Source organism: Zonotrichia leucophrys, chromosome 7 (assembly GCF_028769735.1).
Source record: "Zonotrichia leucophrys gambelii isolate GWCS_2022_RI chromosome 7, RI_Zleu_2.0, whole genome shotgun sequence".
NCBI lineage: Eukaryota > Metazoa > Chordata > Aves > Passeriformes > Passerellidae > Zonotrichia > Zonotrichia leucophrys.
The window spans coordinates 2,310,478-2,328,982 of NC_088177.1; the positions used below are offsets into that span (position 1 = coordinate 2,310,478).

General features: G+C 40.0%; 1 protein-coding gene across 1 annotated transcript in view; it reads right to left on the minus strand.

Annotated features, from left to right (window-relative positions):
- Positions 1–18,505, minus strand: part of MBD5 (methyl-CpG binding domain protein 5) — a 153,182-nt gene that overhangs the window by 88,300 nt on the left and 46,377 nt on the right. The window lies entirely within an intron of this gene.

Consider the following 18,505-nt stretch of genomic DNA (forward strand, 5'->3'; position numbering starts at 1 on the left):
TTTCATTTAAATAAGATTACAAATTAGCATTGAAATGTGATATATTATAAGCACTAATAGATTATGAAAAGTTAAACCACCTCCCTAGGCTGAAATTAAAGGTAACTTTAAGACAAGGTCACTAGAAATGCCAGTTATGATTTAAAAAAAATAAAATTACTCAACAACATAACCCCAGAGCACAATTTGTTAGTGCTGCTTTCGTATCTCAGCACTGAAGCTATGGAAAGATAAATATAAAAAATTCAATCACTAGAAGACTCATCAGGCCCAAAAGTTTTGGTCTTGTAAATAATTTTTGTTTTTTACTCAGTTTCACTTGGTTTAGATCTTCTAAGAGCATGGAGGAACCCAAGTCTGAGCCAAGGAAAACCCTCCTGAGATAAAACACCTTTCAATCCAATATTTAACCTCTGCAGATGTTATTTCTGATCAGATTTAATCAAACAGAACTTCTGCCACAAACCAGCGAGTTATGGAATCCCTACACGGACACTCTGCTCCTTCTAGAGCTCCCAAAAATGCCAAATCCTCGCCGAGGAAATAAATCCCATCAGTGTTTGGAATAAAACTGCCACAATTCTGGAATAAAACTGCCACAATTCTGGAATAAAACTGCCACAGTTCTGGAATAAAACTGATACAATTCTGGAATAAAACTGATACAGTTCTGGAATAAAACTGCCACAGTTCTGGAATAAAACTGCCACAATTCTGGAATAAAATGCAATTCTGGAATAAAACTGATACAATTCTGGAATAAAACTGATACAATTCTGGAATAAAACTGCACAATTCTGGAATAAAACGCCACATTGAATAAAACTGATACAGTTCTGGAATAAAACTGCCACAGTTCTGGAATAAAACTGCCACAATTCTGGAATAAAACTGACACAATTCTGGAATAAAACTGATACAATTCTGGAATAAAACTGCCACAGTTCTGGAATAAAACCGCCACAATTCTGGAATAAAACTGCCACAATTCTGGAATAAAACTGCCACAGTTCTGGAATAAAACTGATACAATTCTGGAATAAAACCGCCACAGTTCTGGAATAAAACTGCCACAATTCTGGAATAAAACTGATACAATTCTGGAATAAAACTGATACAATTCTGGAATAAAACTGCCACAGTTCTGGAATAAAACTGATACGATTCTGGAATAAAACTGATACGATTCTGGAATAAAACCACCACAATTCTGGAATAAAACTGCCACAGTTCTGGAATAGAACTGCCACAATTCTGGAATAAAACCGCCACAATTCTGGAATTAAACACTCTGCTCCTTCTAGGAGCTCAGAACGCCACATCTCAAGGAAATAAATCCACAGTGTCTGGAATAAAACTGATACAATCTGGAATAAAACGCCACAGTCTGGAATAAAACTGATACAATTCTGGAATAAACTGCATGATTCTGGAATAAAACTGCAACAATTCTGGAATAAAACTGATACAATTCTGGAATAAACTGCACAATTCTGGAATAAAACTGATACAATTCTGGAATAAAACTGATACAGTTCTGGAATAAAACTGATACAATTCTGGAATAAAACTGATACAGTTCTGGAATAAAACTGATACAATTCTGGAATAAAACCGCCACAGTTCTGGAATAAAACTGCCACAGTTCTGGAATAAAACTGCCACAATTCTGGAATAAAACTGCCACAATTCTGGAATAAAACTGACACAATTCTGGAATAAAACTGCCACAATTCTGGAATAAAACTGACACAATTCTGGAATAAAACTGCCACAGTTCTGGAATAAAACTGCTACAGTTCTGGAATAAAACTGCCACAATTCTGGAATAAAACTGCCACAATTCTGGAATAAAACTGATACAATTCTGGAATAAAACTGCCACAGTTCTGGAATAAAACTGATACAGTTCTGGAATAAAACTGCCACAATTCTGGAATAAAACTGATACAATTCTGGAATAAAACTGCCACAGTTCTGGAATAAAACTGCCACAGTTCTGTTCCCTCTCGTCCTCCTGCAGATCTGAGGTGGGATTGGCTGTCCCTGCACCCACAGCTCAGAATGAGGAGAACATCCCAAATCCAAAATGAGCCAGGGAAGCCCCAAAGAGCTCTGGAATGACCCAGATGGGTGAGGAACGCCCAGATGTGGTTCAAGGTGGGGCTGAGGGACAGCAGAGGAATGGAGAAATATTCCAGTGGCCTTAGACGGTCACTGGGGTGAGAGAAGGACGAGAATTTTGTTTCTTGATCAGAAGGCTGGATTTATTTATATAAGATATATAATACATTATAACTATACTAAAAAGAAAAAGAAGTTGCAGAGAGCTGCTAAGCTAAGAATAGAATAGAAAGAAAAAAAATCACAAAGTTCTGTGTGCAGGGAATCTGTCCCTGAGCTGCTCCTGTGATTGGCCTTCAATGGTACCCATGGAAGATGAGCCAATCACAGGGGCACCTGCTACATTTCACAGCAGCTGATAACAATTGTTTACATTCTTCTTCTGGGGCTCTGCTTCCCAGAAGATGGACAAATGTGAAAAAAAAGATTTCTATGAAAAAATGTCTGCGACAGAGAAAGGTTTCCTTCATAACTGAAGGCTCAAGGAGGACCTGGAAGTCACAAAGTCTCTGTGGAGCAGGAGGTGAGAAGGATCTGGTGCTGAGCTCAGCATCGCTGAACAACCCGAGCCTGGACACCAAATGTTGGTGCCCTGAGGGCCAGGAACGCCCTGGAGGAGGTGGCACTCAGGGCTCTGGTGACAAAGCTTCAATTCCATGACCTTGGAGGGCTTTTCCAACCCCAAATCCACTAAAGCCAAACCTTTAAACCCCAAACCTACAACCCCTCAGAAGCAGGAGTGTTGGAGATTTTTTCAGGGATGGCCTAGAAGGCAGCTGTGAGGAGCAGGTTCTCACAGCCTGTTTCTGTGAACAGCAGAGGTTCTCAGGTTGTTTTTAACTACAGGTAAAAGTGACAAACATGAAGGCCTTGAGAGCCTTGCACATCAGAGTTCTCAGGCAGCTTTCTCATAACAAGTGGATGTTCTATCTTTGGCTGTTTTGGGAAAGCAAGAATAATTTTGAGAACCCAAATCTTGGTATTGGAAACATAAGGAGGGGTTGGTGTGTAATCTCTGACCTATTGTGAGCTCAGATTTTGCAATATGCATGAACTGAATTAACACTGTTATAAAAGGTGCCTGGTTGATCAATAAAGGGGGGTCGATGCTGACCAACGCAAGGTGGGTCGTCTCCCCTCCAACTTCAATATATGGTGAACTTCAATACAGGAGGAGTTAAGGTTGGAAAAAGCCTCTGAGATCCCCAAGTTCAACCAGCATCACTTTTGGACAGCTTGGTGTCCTTTATTTGGCCTCTAACCCAACCCCAACCCCATCCCTGAGCCAACAAAATCCAGGGAATAAACTGGCACAGAAACCCAGGCAGGACCCAACAACCGATTCCAAACAGAAGTTTGGATCAGTGGCTCCAAAGAGGAAAGCCCACCTGCAAAAAGCTGGGAAATGGATTGAGAATTGGAGTGAAAAATGGCATTTTGAAGGCAGAACACATAATATGGAGCAGCTCTGGGATGGTGATGAAATGTTTCATTGTGCCACTTTAAAGAGATTTTGTTTGCAGTCTCCAAAATGGTTCTGAGTCTTCCCTTTAAGTGACTTTGTTCACATAATTTGGTGCTGAGGTTTTCTATCAACTGTGCTTCAAACTTCCCATTCAGTTCTTAATCTCCCCACATTTTTTTCAGTGCCATGAAAAGATCTGTATTTTATTTTTTTCCACTGACAAGTAAATCATTCTCACGTTGCCTTTTGTGTTAATAGATGATATTTTCTGTTTTCTTTGTGAACTGCACAGCCACAATCCAGATATTTAAACTCTGCTCCCACTGCAGATGTTATTTCTGATCAGATTTAATCATCACTCTCAAACAGAACAACTGCAATAATTGGAAGGGTATCATTAATTTTGTTCTCAAAACCTCTAAGCCTTCTCCAAGGGCTTGGAGCATCACAGCACTGGGAAGAAATTTCTTCTGTGTTTAACCACATCTTTCAAGGGAAATCTGCTGAATTTCCTGGGACTTGTTCATTTTGCTGAATGACACCCGAGAGCTTCATTTCTTTTCTAAATACGATTTTATGACCATCACCCCAAGACCAGGAGGAGGCACTGTGACCTCACCTCCAATTAACGGGAATTTATGGATGGAATGAAATGTTTTCTGTGATTTATGGGGTTGGCTCCTCTCAGATATTTGATGCACAAATGAAGACAGAGGATTCCAGCCTGGCTTGGGTTGGAAGGGACCTCAAAGCCCATCCATGGGCAGGGACAGCTCCCACTGTCCCAGGTGCTCCAACAGATCCCAGCGGATCCTGGACTCCCTGCAATTCCTTTGTGCTGCTCTTCAGGTGCTCCCCGTTCTCCTTTTTTCACATTTTTCTCTTTTTCTTCTGTTCTCCAGCACTTTATTTTGAATGTTGTTCCTCTAAATATCCCAGAGTATGAAGAGTTGGTTCTACAGGATTCTGCATCCTAGTCTGGTGCCAGCCCACCAAACATATGTCTCTGCTCAAATGGAAGAAACTGTTTTGATTTCTCTTTTTTTTTTTTTTTTTTTTTAAATTTCTTCCTGGACTGGGGACAAAACATTTCTTTAGATACAACTCAGCATTTATATCTCAGTATCTTCTGAGATATGAAACTTCCTATACATTTTTGTTCATTTATTCCCATGCAACAACTTTGAAGAAGCTCAACTGTCTTGAATACGTGACATGAATTATTAAATGTTCAAAAATTCATTGCTAAATTAAAATTAATTTAGAAATTCCTGGTTGGGAGGGGCTGGGATGGAGAAGCTGTGGCTGCCCCTGGATCCCTGGAATGTCCAAGGCCAGGCTGGATGGGTTTGGAGCAGCCTGGGATGGTGGAAATGTCCCTGCCATGGCAGGGGTGGCACTGGGTGGGATTTAAAGCCCTTCCCAACCCAACCATTCCAGGATTCCATGAGAATTCTTCCATCTCATGGGTGACAAACACGTCTGAATACGTGATCATTAAATGTTCAAAAATTCATTGCTAAATTAAAATTAATTTAGAAATTCCTGGTTGGGAGGGGCTGGGATGGAGAAGCTGTGGCTGCCCCTGGATCCCTGGAATGTCCAAGGCCAGGCTGGACAGAGTTTGGAGCAGCCTGGGATGGTGGAAATGTCCCTGCCATGGCAGGGGTGGCACTGGGTGGGCTTTGAGGCCCTTCCCAACCCAACCATTCCAGGATTCCATGAGAATTCCTCAATCTCAGGGTGACAAACACGTCTGAATACGTGATCATTAAATGTTGAAATATTCATTGCTAAATTAAAATTAATTTAGAAATTCCTGGTTGGGAGGGGTTGGGATGGAGAAGCTGAGGCTCCCCCTGGATCCCTGGGATGTCCAAGGCCAGGCTGGATGGGTTTGGAGAAACCTGGGATGGTGGGAATGTCCCTGCCATGGCAGGGGTGGCACTGGATGGGCTTTGAGGTCCTTCCCAACCCAACCATTCCAGGATTCCATGAGAATTCCTCAATCTCAGGGTGACAAACACGTCTGAATACGTGACTTAAGAATTATTAAATGCTGAAATATTCATTGCTAAATTAAAATGAATTTAGAAATTCCTGTTTTGGAGGGGCTGGAATGGAGAAGCTGTGGCTGCCCCTGGATCCCTGGAATGTCCAAGGCCGGGCTGGATGGGTTTGGAGAAATCTGGGATGGTGGAAATGTCCCTGCCATGGCAGGGGTGGCACTGGGTGGGATTTAAAGCCCTTCCCAACCCAACCATTCCAGGATTCCATGAGAATTCCTCAATCTCAGGGTGACAAACACGCCTGAATACGTGACTTAAGAATTATTAAATGTTGAAATATTCATTACTAAATCAAAATTAATTTAGAAATTCCTGGTTGGGAGGGGCTGGGATGGAGAAGCTGTGGCTACCCCTGGAATGTCCAAGGCCAGGCTGGATGGGTTTGGAGAAACCTGGGATGGTGGAAATGTCCCTGCCATGGCAGGGGTGGCACTGGGTGGGATTTAAAGCCCTTCCCAACCCAACCATTCCAGGATTCCATGAGAATTCCTCAATCTCAGGGTGACAAACACGTCTGAATACGTGACTTAAGAATTATTAAATGCTGAAATATTCATTACTAAATCAAAATTAATTTAGAAATTCCTGGTTGGGAGGGGCTGGAGAAGCTGTGGCTGCCCTGGATCCTTGAAATGTCCAAGGCCAGGCTGGATGGGTTTGGAGAAATCTGGGATGGTGGGAATGTCCCTGCCATGGCAGGGGTGGCACTGGATGGGATTTAAAGCCCTTCCCAACCCAACCATTCCAGGATTCCATGAGAATTCCTCAATCTCAGGGTGACAAACACATCTGAATACGTGATCATTAAATGTTCAAAAATTCATTGCTAAATTAAAATTAATTTAGAAATTCTTGGTTGGGAGGGGCTGGGATGGAGAAGCTGGGGCTGCCCCTGGATCCCTGGAATGTCCAAGGCCGGGCTGGATGGGTTTGGAGAAATCTGGGATGGTGGAAATGTCCCTGCCATGGCAGGGGTGGCACTGGGTGGGCTTTGAGGTCCTTCCCAACCCAACCCATTCCAGGATTCCATGAGAATTCCTCAATCTCAGGGTGACAAACACGTCTGAATACGTGACTTAAGAATTATTAAATGTTCAAAAATTCATTGCTAAATTAAAATTAATTTAGAAATTCTTGGTTGGGAGGCTGGGGATGGGCTGGGATGGAGAAGCTGTGGCTGCCCCTGGATCCCTGGAATGTCCAAGGCCAGGCTGGACAGAGTTTGGAGCAGCCTGGGATGGTGGAAATGTCCCTGCCATGGCAGGGGTGGCACTGGGTGGGATTTAAAGCCCTTCCCAACCCAACCATTCCAGGATTCCATGAGAATTCTTCCATCTCATGGGTGACAAACACGTCTGAATACGTGATCATTAAATGTTCAAAAATTCATTGCTAAATTAAAATTAATTTAGAAATTCCTGGCTTGGAGGGGTTGGAATGGAGAAGCTGTGGCTGCCCCTGGATGCCTGGAATGTCCAAGGCCAGGCTGGATGGGTTTGGAGAAATCTGGGATGGTGGAAATGTCCCTGCCATGGCAGGGGTGGCACTGGGTGGGCTTTGAGGTCCTTCCCAACCCAACCACTCCAGGATTCCATGAGAATTCCTCAATCTCATGGGTGACAAACACGTCTGAATACGTGACAAGAATTATTAAATGTTGAAATATTCATTGCTAAATTAAAATTAATTTAGAAATTCCTGGTTGGGAGGGGTTGGGATGGAGAAGCTGAGGCTCCCCCTGGATCCCTGGGATGTCCAAGGCCAGGCTGGATGGGTTTGGAGAAACCTGGGATGGTGGAAATGTCCCTGCCATGGCAGGGGTGGCACTGGGTGGGATTTGAGGTCCTTCCCAACCCAACCATTCCAGGATTCCATGAGAATTCCTCAATCTCAGGGTGACAAACACGCCTGAGCTTCCTAGAGATGTTCAGGAACGAAAAGAAACCCATCAGCTCGGACAGGTGCAAAAATGTCACATTATTTTCTGTCAGTTAAGGGAATATTCGGGATGCACCACCACAGGAACACTCTGCCATTTCCACGGGAGGAGTTTTTCTTGTTTGTGAGAAAAAAAATCCTTCCAGTCACATGAAAATGATTCCAGAGCAAGATAAAGGAAACAGCAGAATTTTCGATGCATAACACAATATCTGCACACAGAGTTGGGAAAAGATTTCTTTTGGTTTTTTTTTTTTTTTGTAGTGGGAAATGCAAAGGAGCAGCAGATTGGAAAGCACTGAAGGGATCTCTGTATTTTCACATGTCTAATTCACGTATTATATGTAAGTATTAAATGTACATAAATATATAGAATAAAAAATGTGATTTCTCCATGTAATTACACAACATTCTACTACAGGCAAAATCCCAGCACCACCAAAATGTAATAGATAAATTTAATATTAAAGTCTAACTCAAATATTATATGTAAGTATTATATCTATATGAGTATATGTAATAAAAAAATGTGTTTTCTCCATGTAAATAGACAACAGATAGTTTATTTTCTACTACAGGCAAAATCCCAGTGCTACTAAAATTCAATATATAAATTTAATACTTAAGTCTAACTCACATATTATATTTAAGTATTATATGTACATAGGTATATAGAATTAAAATGTCTAACTCAGATATAATATTTAAGTATTATATGTACATAAGTATATAGAATTTTAAAAAATGTGTTTTCTCCCTCTAAATAAACAAAAGATACTTTCTTTTTTACTACAGGGAAAATCCCAGCACTACCAAAATTTAATATATAAATTCACATATTAACTAACTCACATATAATATTTAAGTATTATATGTGCATAAGTATATATAATAAAAAAAATCTAACTCACATATTACATATAAATATTATATATATGTAAGTATATAGAATAAAGAAATGTCTAATTCAGAAATGATATTTAAGTATTATATGCACATAAGTATATAGAATTTTAAAAAATGTTTTTTCTCCATGTATATAGACAACAAATACTTCATTTTTTTACTATAGGGAAAATCCCAGCACTACCAAAATTTAATAAATAAATTTAATATTAATGTCTAACTCACATATTATATATAAGTATTATATATAAGTATTATATATACATAAGTATATAGAATAAAAAATGTGTTTTCTCCATGTAAATAGAAAACAAAGATATTTTCTTTTTTACTACATGCTAAATAACCCAGCACTACCAAAATTTCATGTATAAATTTAAGTCTAACTTACATATTATAAATAAGTATTATATGTGTATAGGTATATAGAATTTAAAAAAATGTTTTTTCTCCATGTATATAGACAACAAATACTTCATTTTTTTTACTATAGGGAAAATCCCAGCACTACCAAAATTTAATAAATAAATTTAATATTAAAGTCTAACTCACATATTATATATAAGTATTACATGTACATAGGTATATAGAATAAAAAACGTCTAACTCACATATTATATATAAGTATTATATATAAGTATTATATATACATAAGTATATAGAATAAAAAATGTGTTTTCTCCATGTAAATAGAAAACAAATACTTTATTTTTTTACTACATGCTAAATAACCCAGCACTACCAAAATTTCATATATAAATTTAAGTCTAACTTACATATTATATATAAGTATTATATGCGCATAAGTATATAGAATTTTAAAAAATGTTTTTTCTCCATGTATATAGACAACAAATACTTCATTTTTTTTACTATAGGGAAAATCCCAGCACTACCAAAATTTAATAAATAAATTTAATATTAAAGTCTAACTCACATATTATATATAAGTATTATATATACATAAGTATATAGAATAAAAAATGTGTTTTCTCCATGTAAATAGAAAACAAATACTTTATTTTTTTACTACATGCTAAATAACCCAGCACTACCAAAATTTCATATATAAATTTAAGTCTAACTTACATATTATATATAAGTATTATATGTGTATAGGTATATAGAATTTTAAAAAATGTGTTTTCTCCCTCTAAATAAACAAAAGATACTTTCTTTTTTACTACAGGGAAAATCCCAGCACTACCAAAATTTAATATATAAATGTAATATTTAAGTCTAACTCGCATATAATATTTAAGTATTATATATACATAAGTATATAGAATAAAAAAAGTCTAACTCACATATTACATATAAATATTATATATAAGTACATAGAATAAAAAAAGTCTAACTCACATATTATATCTAATTATTATATGTACATAAGTATATAGAATAAAGAAATGTCTAATTCAGAAATGATATTTAAGTATTATATGCACATAAGTATATAGAATTTTAAAAAATGTTTTTTCTCCATGTATATAGACAACAAATACTTCATTTTTTTACTATAGGGAAAATCCCAGCACTACCAAAATTTAATAAATAAATTTAATATTAAAGTCTAACTCACATATTATATATAAGTATCATATGTACCTAGGTATATAGAATAAAAAACATCTAACTCACATATTATATATAAGTATTATATATACATAAGTATATAGAATAAAAAATGTGTTTTCTCCATGTAAATAGACAACAGATACTTTCTTTTTTACTACATGCAAAATCCCAGCGCTACCAAAATTTCATGTATAAATTTAAGTCTAACTTACATATTATAAATAAGTATTATATGTGTATAAGTACATAGAATTTTTAAAAATGTGTTTTCTCCCTCTAAACAGACAACAGATACTTTCTTTTTTTACTACATGCAAAATCCCAGCGCTACCAAAATTTCTGAGAACCAAAATATTTCGGGAAGAAATAAATCCCCCAGCCTTCAACAAGACACAAACTCCATTAGAAAGAAATCCCATTTACTTCCAAACATGAATATCTCCATTTATTTCCCTTTCTGCATGACTCCTGAATGCTTTTTGAGCAGCTGAGATCTTTCTTTAAAGCTGAACAGAGTAAGGAGCACATGGGATGGGAGAGCTGGGGGTGAAGAAGGGAAGGATCCAGGAGAGCTCAGAGCCCTTCCAGGGCCTGAAGGGGCTCCAGGAGAGGGGTTTGGGACAAGGGATGGAGGGACAGGAGCCATTAGAAAAAAAATCCCATTTATCTTCCAAACATGAATATTTCCTTTCTGCATGACTCCTAAATGCTTTTTGAGCAGTTGATTTCTCTTTGAAGCTGAACAGAGTAAGGGGCACATGGGATGGGAGAGCTGGGGATGAAGAAGGGAGAGGAGAAGGATCCAGGAGAGCTCAGAGCCCTTCCAGGACCTGAAGGGGCTCCAGGAGAGGGATTTGGGACAGGGATGGAGGGACAGGAGCCAGGAATGGCTCCCCCAGCCTTCAACAAGACACAAACTCCATTAGAAAGAAATCCCATTTACTTCCAAACATGAATATCTCCATTTTCTCCCTTTCTGCGTGACTCCTAAATGCTTTTTGAGCAGTTGATTTCTCTTTGAAGCTGAACAGAGTATGGAGTACATGGGATGGGAATGTTCCCCTGGAGAAGGGAAGGATCCAGGAGAACTCAGAGCCCTTCCAGGACCCAAAGGGGCTCCAGGAGAGGGGTTTGGGACACGGGATGGAGGGTCAGGAGCCATTAGAAAAAAATCCCATTTATCTTCCAAATGTGAATATCTTCATTTTTTCCCTTTCTGCATGACTCCTAAATGCTTTTTGAGCAGCTGATCTTTCTTTAAAGCTGAACAGAGTATGGAGCACATGGGATGGGAATGTTCCCCTGGAGTAGGGAAGGATCCAGGAGAGCTCAGAGCCCTTCCAGGACCCAAAGGGGCTCCAGGAGAGGGGTTTGGGACAAGGGATGGAGGGACAGGAACCATTAGAAAAAAATCTCATTTATCTTCCAAACATGAATATTTCCTTTCTGCATGACCCCTAAATGCTTTTTGAGCAGCTGAGATCTTTCTTTAAAGCTGAACAAGGTAAGGAGCACATGGGCTGGGAAGGCTGGGAGGAGGAGAAGGATCCAGGAGAGCTCAGAGCCCTTCCAGGACCTGAAGGGGCTTTGGGAGAGCTGCAGAGGGATTTGGGACAGGGATGGAGGGACAGGAGCCAGGAATGGCTCCCCCAGCCTTCAAAAAGACACAAACTCCATTAGAAAGAAATCCCATTTACTTCCAGACATGAATATCTCCATTTTTTCCCTTTCTGTGTGACTCCTAAATGCTTTTTGAGCAGCTGACCTCTGTTTAAAGCTGAACAAAATAAGGAGCACATGGGATGGGAAGGCTGGGAGGAGAAGGATCCAGGAGAGCTCAGAGCCCTTCCAGAACCTAAAGGGGCTTTGGGAGAGCAGGAGAGGGGTTTGGGACAAGGGATGGAGGGACAGGAGCCATTAGAAAAAAATCCCATTTATCTTCCAAACATGAATATTTCCTTTCTGCATGACTCCTGAATGCTTTTTGAGCAGTTGATCTCTGTTTAAACCTGAACAGAGTAAGGAGCACATGGGATGGGAATGTTCCCCTGGAGAAGGGAAGATCCGGGAGAGCTCAGAGCCCTTCCAGGACCCAAAGGGGCTCCAGGAGAGGGATTTGGGACAGGGATGGAGGGACAGGAGCCAGGAATGGCTCCCACTTTAATTGGGATTTTGGGAAGGAATTCCTGGATTGATCTCACTTCCCAGACTCTTCCTTGCTCTGAGAAATGCAGAGATGGAAGAATCCCCCATGGATGGAAACGGAACAGGGAAAAGTCAGCTCGGTGCCACGCTAGGAAAACGATCATCCCCACAAACTAGGGCACAGAGTGAGGAGTTTACTAAATATAAACTTTCTTTGTAGTCAGGCAAGCACCGCCAGAGCAATGAGATTTACTCACATTTCACCCAAGTGCTCTCTGCACTCACCTCATTGAAACAACCACGAGTGAGCGCTCACACTCCCTCACCTCTCACGGACGCAGCAGCAAACTCAACAAGCGCAAAATTCAAAATTAAAAAAAAGGATTTGGGCTTTTTATAATTTCTAGGGATAAAAAAAACCCCCTTTGCATCTTCAGTGCTGCTCACCCAAACATCTACTGTATCCAAAAATATCCTCCCCAGAGTAAATCCTCCTCCCCAGAGTAATTCTCCTCCCCAGAGTAAATTCTACTCCCCAGAGTAATTTTCCTCCCAAGAGTAAATTCTCCTCCCCAGAGTAATTCTCCTCTCCAGAGTAATTCTCCTCCCAGGAGTAAATTCTCCTCCCCACAGTAATTCTCCTCCCCAGAGTAATTCTCCTCCCCAGAGTAATTCTCCTCCCCAGAGTAATTCTCCTCCCAGGAGTAATTCTCCTCTCCAGAGTAATTTTCCTCCCAGGAGTAAATTCTCTCCAGAGTAATTCTCCTCTCCAGAGTAATTCTCCTCCCAAGAGTAAATTCTCTCCAGAGTAATTCTCCTCCCCAGAGTAATTCTCCTCCCCAGAGTAATTCTCCTCCCCACAGTAATTCTCCTCTCCAGAGTAATTCTCCTCCCCAGAGTAATTCTCCTCCCAAGAGTAAATTCTCCTCCCCAGAGTAATTCTCCTCCCCAGAGTAAATTCTCCTCCCCAGAGTAATTCTCCTCCCCACAGTAATTCTCCTCCCCAGAGTAATTCTCCTCTCCAGAGTAATTCTCCTCCCCAGAGTAATTCTCCTCCCCAGAGTAATTCTCCTCCCAAGAGTAAATTCTCTCCAGAGTAATTCTCCTCCCAAGAGTAATTCTCCTCCCAAGAGTAAATTCTCCTCTCTAGAGTAATTCTCCTCCCCAGAGTAAATTCTCCTCCCCAGAGTAATTCTCCTCCCCAGAGTAAATCCTCCTCCCCAGAGTAATTCTCCTCCCCAGAGTAAATTCTCCTCCCCACAGTAATTCTCCTCCCAAGAGTAATTCTCCTCCCCAGAGTAATTCTCCTCCCAAGAGTAAATTCTCCTCCCAAGAGTAATTCTCCTCTCCAGAGTAAATTCTCCTCCCAAGAGAATTTCTCCTCCCAAGAGTAAATTCTCCTCCCCATAGTAATTCTCCTCCCAAGAGTAAATTCTCTCCAGAGTAATTCTCCTCCCCAGAGTAATTCTCCTCCCAAGAGTAAATTCTCCTCCCCAGAGTAAATTCTCCTCTCCAGAGTAATTCTCCTCCCCAGAGTAATTCTCCTCCCCAGAGTAATTCTCCTCCCAAGAGTAAATTCTCCTCTCCAGAGTAATTCTCCTCCCAAGAGTAAATTCTCTCCAGAGTAATTCTCCTCCCCATAGTAAATTCTCCTCCCAAGTTACACAGAGCCTTACTCCACCCCCACAAACCCTGGTGGCACCCAGAGTTTTGGTGACCCCCTCAGATCCCTGCTACGCTGGTGACACCCTTGGAATGGAAACTCAAAATTCCCGTCAGCTCCAAGAGCCAGGCTGCTCCCAAAAACCTGGGAGAAACCCACGGCAATGCATGGAAGGGTGAGACCACTCCCCTCGTTGTTTATTGAGGAAGAAAAGAGAATATTATTTTTACAGGATGTTCTTCCTCTGCTGTTTGGATGGTTCCAGAAATATTCCCCTGTGGTTGTGGGATCTCAGGATCTCAGTCCTGAGGTGCTGGGCCACCGAGACCACCTTGGGGGGCTCGGGAGTCCTGGAATGTTGCCAGAAGTGTCTGGTGGCTGGACTTTGGTCCTACACAGGAGACGACAAGGATGAGGGCTTCACCAGGGTGAATGGTGAAGGGATTGGTTAATTAGAGGGTGAGACACAGGGTTTAGGATTTATGTACAGGGGGGTTTAGAGGAGTAAGATGGAGGAATTGGGGCGTGTCCTGTCCTTCTTCTTCTTCCTCTTCTCCTCCATCTTCTTTGGCCATGGTGGCACTCTTGGATTGGTTATTACTGAGAGTGCACCCAGCAATGAGAATAAATGGTACTGGGGAAAAATGATAAATATTGTACACGTAACAATGGGTATAAAGATAGGTGACCGCCCGGAGGGCAGGGAGTGTGCTCATGGCTGACTGCTGAGCAGAGCTCTGTTCGGCTGAAAAGAACATCTTTTAGATAAACAATTAATAAACATAAAAACCGAAAGAAGAACTGAAGCCTCTTCTCGTCCTTTGAAACGCGGCTGCCCCAAGGCCACCTCGGGCCTTTCCAGGCCCTTCAAACAGACCAGATAAACCGGACATGTGGTTTGTGGCAGTGGCTGTCACCCAGGGCAGGCTGTGGCTGGAACAAATCTGCACAGGCAACTGATGCCACTCTCCCATTTTGCTAAATTCAGAGCTAAAAACTGAATTTAACAACTGTGGAGGCCAAGCTTTCATTTCTGGATGGTTATTTCCTAGCAGGAAATGTGGTTAAAAGCTGCAATGTTGGGCTAAAAGTTCTATTTTTGGGGGGTTTTGAGACAACTGCACACTGACATTTATTATTATAAAATAATTAATGCTCCTGTGCTTTCCAGCACTGGGTACCAGCAATGATGACATGGAATCAAAAGCTGAAAAGAGGAAACTTCACTGCAGATCAAACACTGACATCTCTACAGAGACTTCCTTCTCAACAGGAAAAAAAAATGGCAGTGTTGAGCCTCAGTTGTTTGAAGAAATATTCTTCTCCTCCAAAATGAAATTAGAAACATTCAGAAGCCCGAAATGTTGTAAATTTATGAATGTATCAATCCGTGGTTACGCAGCCAAAATAAAAAATGCATCTCTTCAGATCCATCTCTTGGTTTATTTTCTGGCTTCTTCCAAGGACAGAAAAGGCAATCAAATGCAACAGAAAAATTGTGTTAATTGGCTGATCTTATGACAATTTCCATTCAACAGTGTTTTCCTGTTCTTTTCACTGAATTATAATGATTCAGCACAAAATGCAGAGTTTTAGACCACGTTTCAAGCAGTTTGTGCCTGGTTTTGGGCACTGCCATGGCTGGGGCTGCCCCTGCTCTGCTTCCTCTCCTGGAGATTTTAATTTATTTTACTGCTATCAATGTTTAAACAATAAATTTTGGTGTTATTGGAAAGGTTTCCATGAAATCACAAATATCTTGTTTATTTTTAAGGGAATAAACCTGAAAGTAATTCTAGAAAAAATCTGAGAGTAATAATTAATAAGATTCAGGGGTCTTTTCTGCATTTTAATTTCAATATTCAGTAAGAACTGTGTCTAATTTCCCAGAGCAAGAAATGTTTTTTGGTGTGTATTTTAACACCTGCAGTTTTACAAAGGATTTCTCTTTTGATGGAACTCCTGGAAACAAATTAATTCATAAGTGCCTCCAAATCCCCCAAGATTTAACAGAGGAATACTTCTTTATATATCAGGGCATGTTCAGCATCAAACTGAAATCTAGGAAAAGACTTAATGTAAAATTAAAATGTTTTTAATCCATCTATCCCACTTTTCCAGGCCTACATTCACACAGACCTATTACTCCCTTCATTCTCATTTTGTAAGCTGAATATTTAAGTTTAAAGTCTGGGTCACATTTAATATTTTTTTCCTTCTCCATTAACATCAGATTTATAGCAGTGCCATAATCACAATGCTTTTAAAACAAGCCCGTACACAAATATCAAATTCTGATTGATTAAAATCAGAGACAAGGAATATCATCTTCCAAAACTTCATTCCTTCCTTTGGCCAAACTTAGATCAGCTGCTCTTTACTGATGATTTAGGAGCATCCACAAATGACATCAGGAGCACTTTAGTTACACCAATCTAATTGAATAAAAAATACCTTGAGAGATGATTGTGTTACCAGCAGAAAGGAATTTATCTCCCTTTTCAGCTGCATGTGCAGCTCATACAGATCAGCCCCTGCAAATCACTCCTGGAAACTTCACAACGCTCCTCAAATGCAATCATGGACTTTTTCTTAATAGCAAATTTATTTGAAGCCATGCCCATATTCCTTCCTTGTGAAATAAAGATAAAATCCCATTTCCTCACAGCTCACTCTGCTGCCTGCTGGAGAAGCAGAGGGTTTAGGCACATTAAAGCAAAAGTCTTAATAGGTTTTTACCCTTCTTATTTTTTATTAAAATAAGGAAAAACATGATTCTGGGTGGACTTCATAGTTTTTCTTTCCCAGCAATCTGTGCTTTCCAAAGCTCAGGAAGCCACCAGCATTCCCAGTGGCACCAATCCCTGTTTAGGGCACATTCAAAGCTCTGCCTTTACTCTGCCATTCCTTCTGATATTCCTGCCCTTATCAGTTTTGTCTCCATCATTACTCTTTCCATCTCATCTTTAGTAAAAAGAAAACCTGGCAGGAGAACTGCCTGCTCCTCTGGGGGCTCAGAGAGGCACCACCATCACTGAGACATCTCCTCAACAGCCCCTGGACAATTCAAGCAGCAGCAGAAAACAGCAAAATTCCTCTTGCCTGCCTGAAATGAGGGCTGGAATGATTTTGGAGGGGGGAGAAAATGATATTGTTCATTTTTCCAACCTTTTCCATGGAGAGGCACAATTGTCACATCCCTGTTTGTGTCACCAGGAGGAACCAGCAGGGCTGTGCTGGCTTCACTCCCTCAGGGTCCCCATGGATCAGGGGGTTTGGCTGATTTTTGCCTCTTCCCAGTTTTTGCCTCTTCCCAGTTTTTGCCTCTTCCCAGTTTTTGCCTCTTTTGTGGAAAAGCTGCTCGGGTGAGTGCTGGGTTATGGAATTAATGGATAACACAGGCTGCTCTCCAAGAAAAGGAAATCTGGAGTGTCTGCATTGCCATAAAACATCCCAGGACAGCAAGGAGTTGTTTGAGCCCAAAGATAAAATTGTGGTTAAAATTTAAAAGTTGCTTCAAAGTTCTTCATGTTTTAAAATCTTTTAGCTTCTAATGGTTATTTGGGATAGGTAGAGGACTGGAAATGTACATGTAGGAAAAAGAAAAATGCAAAACAAACTTCCCCCAAAACCTGAACTTATTGGAGATTTTATAGAATCCATCTAAATCATCCCTCCCAATAAAAACACACAAAAATCGCTTTTATCTGCTCCATTTCTTTAACCCACAGAGACACCACCACAAGAAGGGCAGGTGTGGAGAGGGAATAAATGGGCAGGAGGAAGTGGCAGAACTCTGTCCAACAGTCTGGCTGCTGCAGAAAAAGGCAAATTATCCTTTTCAGGGAGGTGCTGCCAGTTTAACTCCTCATTTAAACCACCAAAGCAATTCTGATCTGCAAGAATTTTGAGATAATACCAAAAGTTTTCAAAGAAAGGCATCAAAAGTTTAGCCAAGGAGTATCCATGTCAAAATAATGTTATTGTTCAAAACTTTCAGCTGTTTGACCCATTTAAAAGTTTAAATTTGGGTGGTTTCTTTGCCACCCATAAATATATACACTCTCTTTTTGCTCCTACAGAATGATTCTAATGTCTAATTAATTAACTCCAGGTCCTTCTCATGGTAAATAAAGCATCAGCATTTACAGGCATTAAAAACAAACTAAAAAAGCAGAACACTCCTAGGGATAGTAGAACTGTGATTAGAGCTAAGTAGCAGACATAAGATTTGTTAACAGAAAAATTATACAAGGAGTAGAAAAGTAAATACAAACAGAAAACTGGTCTGTGTATTAACGTTTGTTTAGAATAACTCTAAGTTACAGAAAAGTCTATTTGGCAAAATATTAAGAAGTTCTAAGCTTAATAATGAAGGTTTGTGTATTGTATTTTAAAGTTTACAAATCCATCATATATTTTATATTCCTCATTCTCCCACAATTCAATCCTTTTGAAATTTTGACTTAAGACCTTAAAACCAGTGAGACTTTTTCAAACCATAATTGCTATCAAACATAATTGTGCCCTTTAAGCTCACTAGACTTTCACAACATTAAAATTGTACAATACTTAATACAAGCAAAAACAGAACTACAAATTAATGGAGGTTTGAGT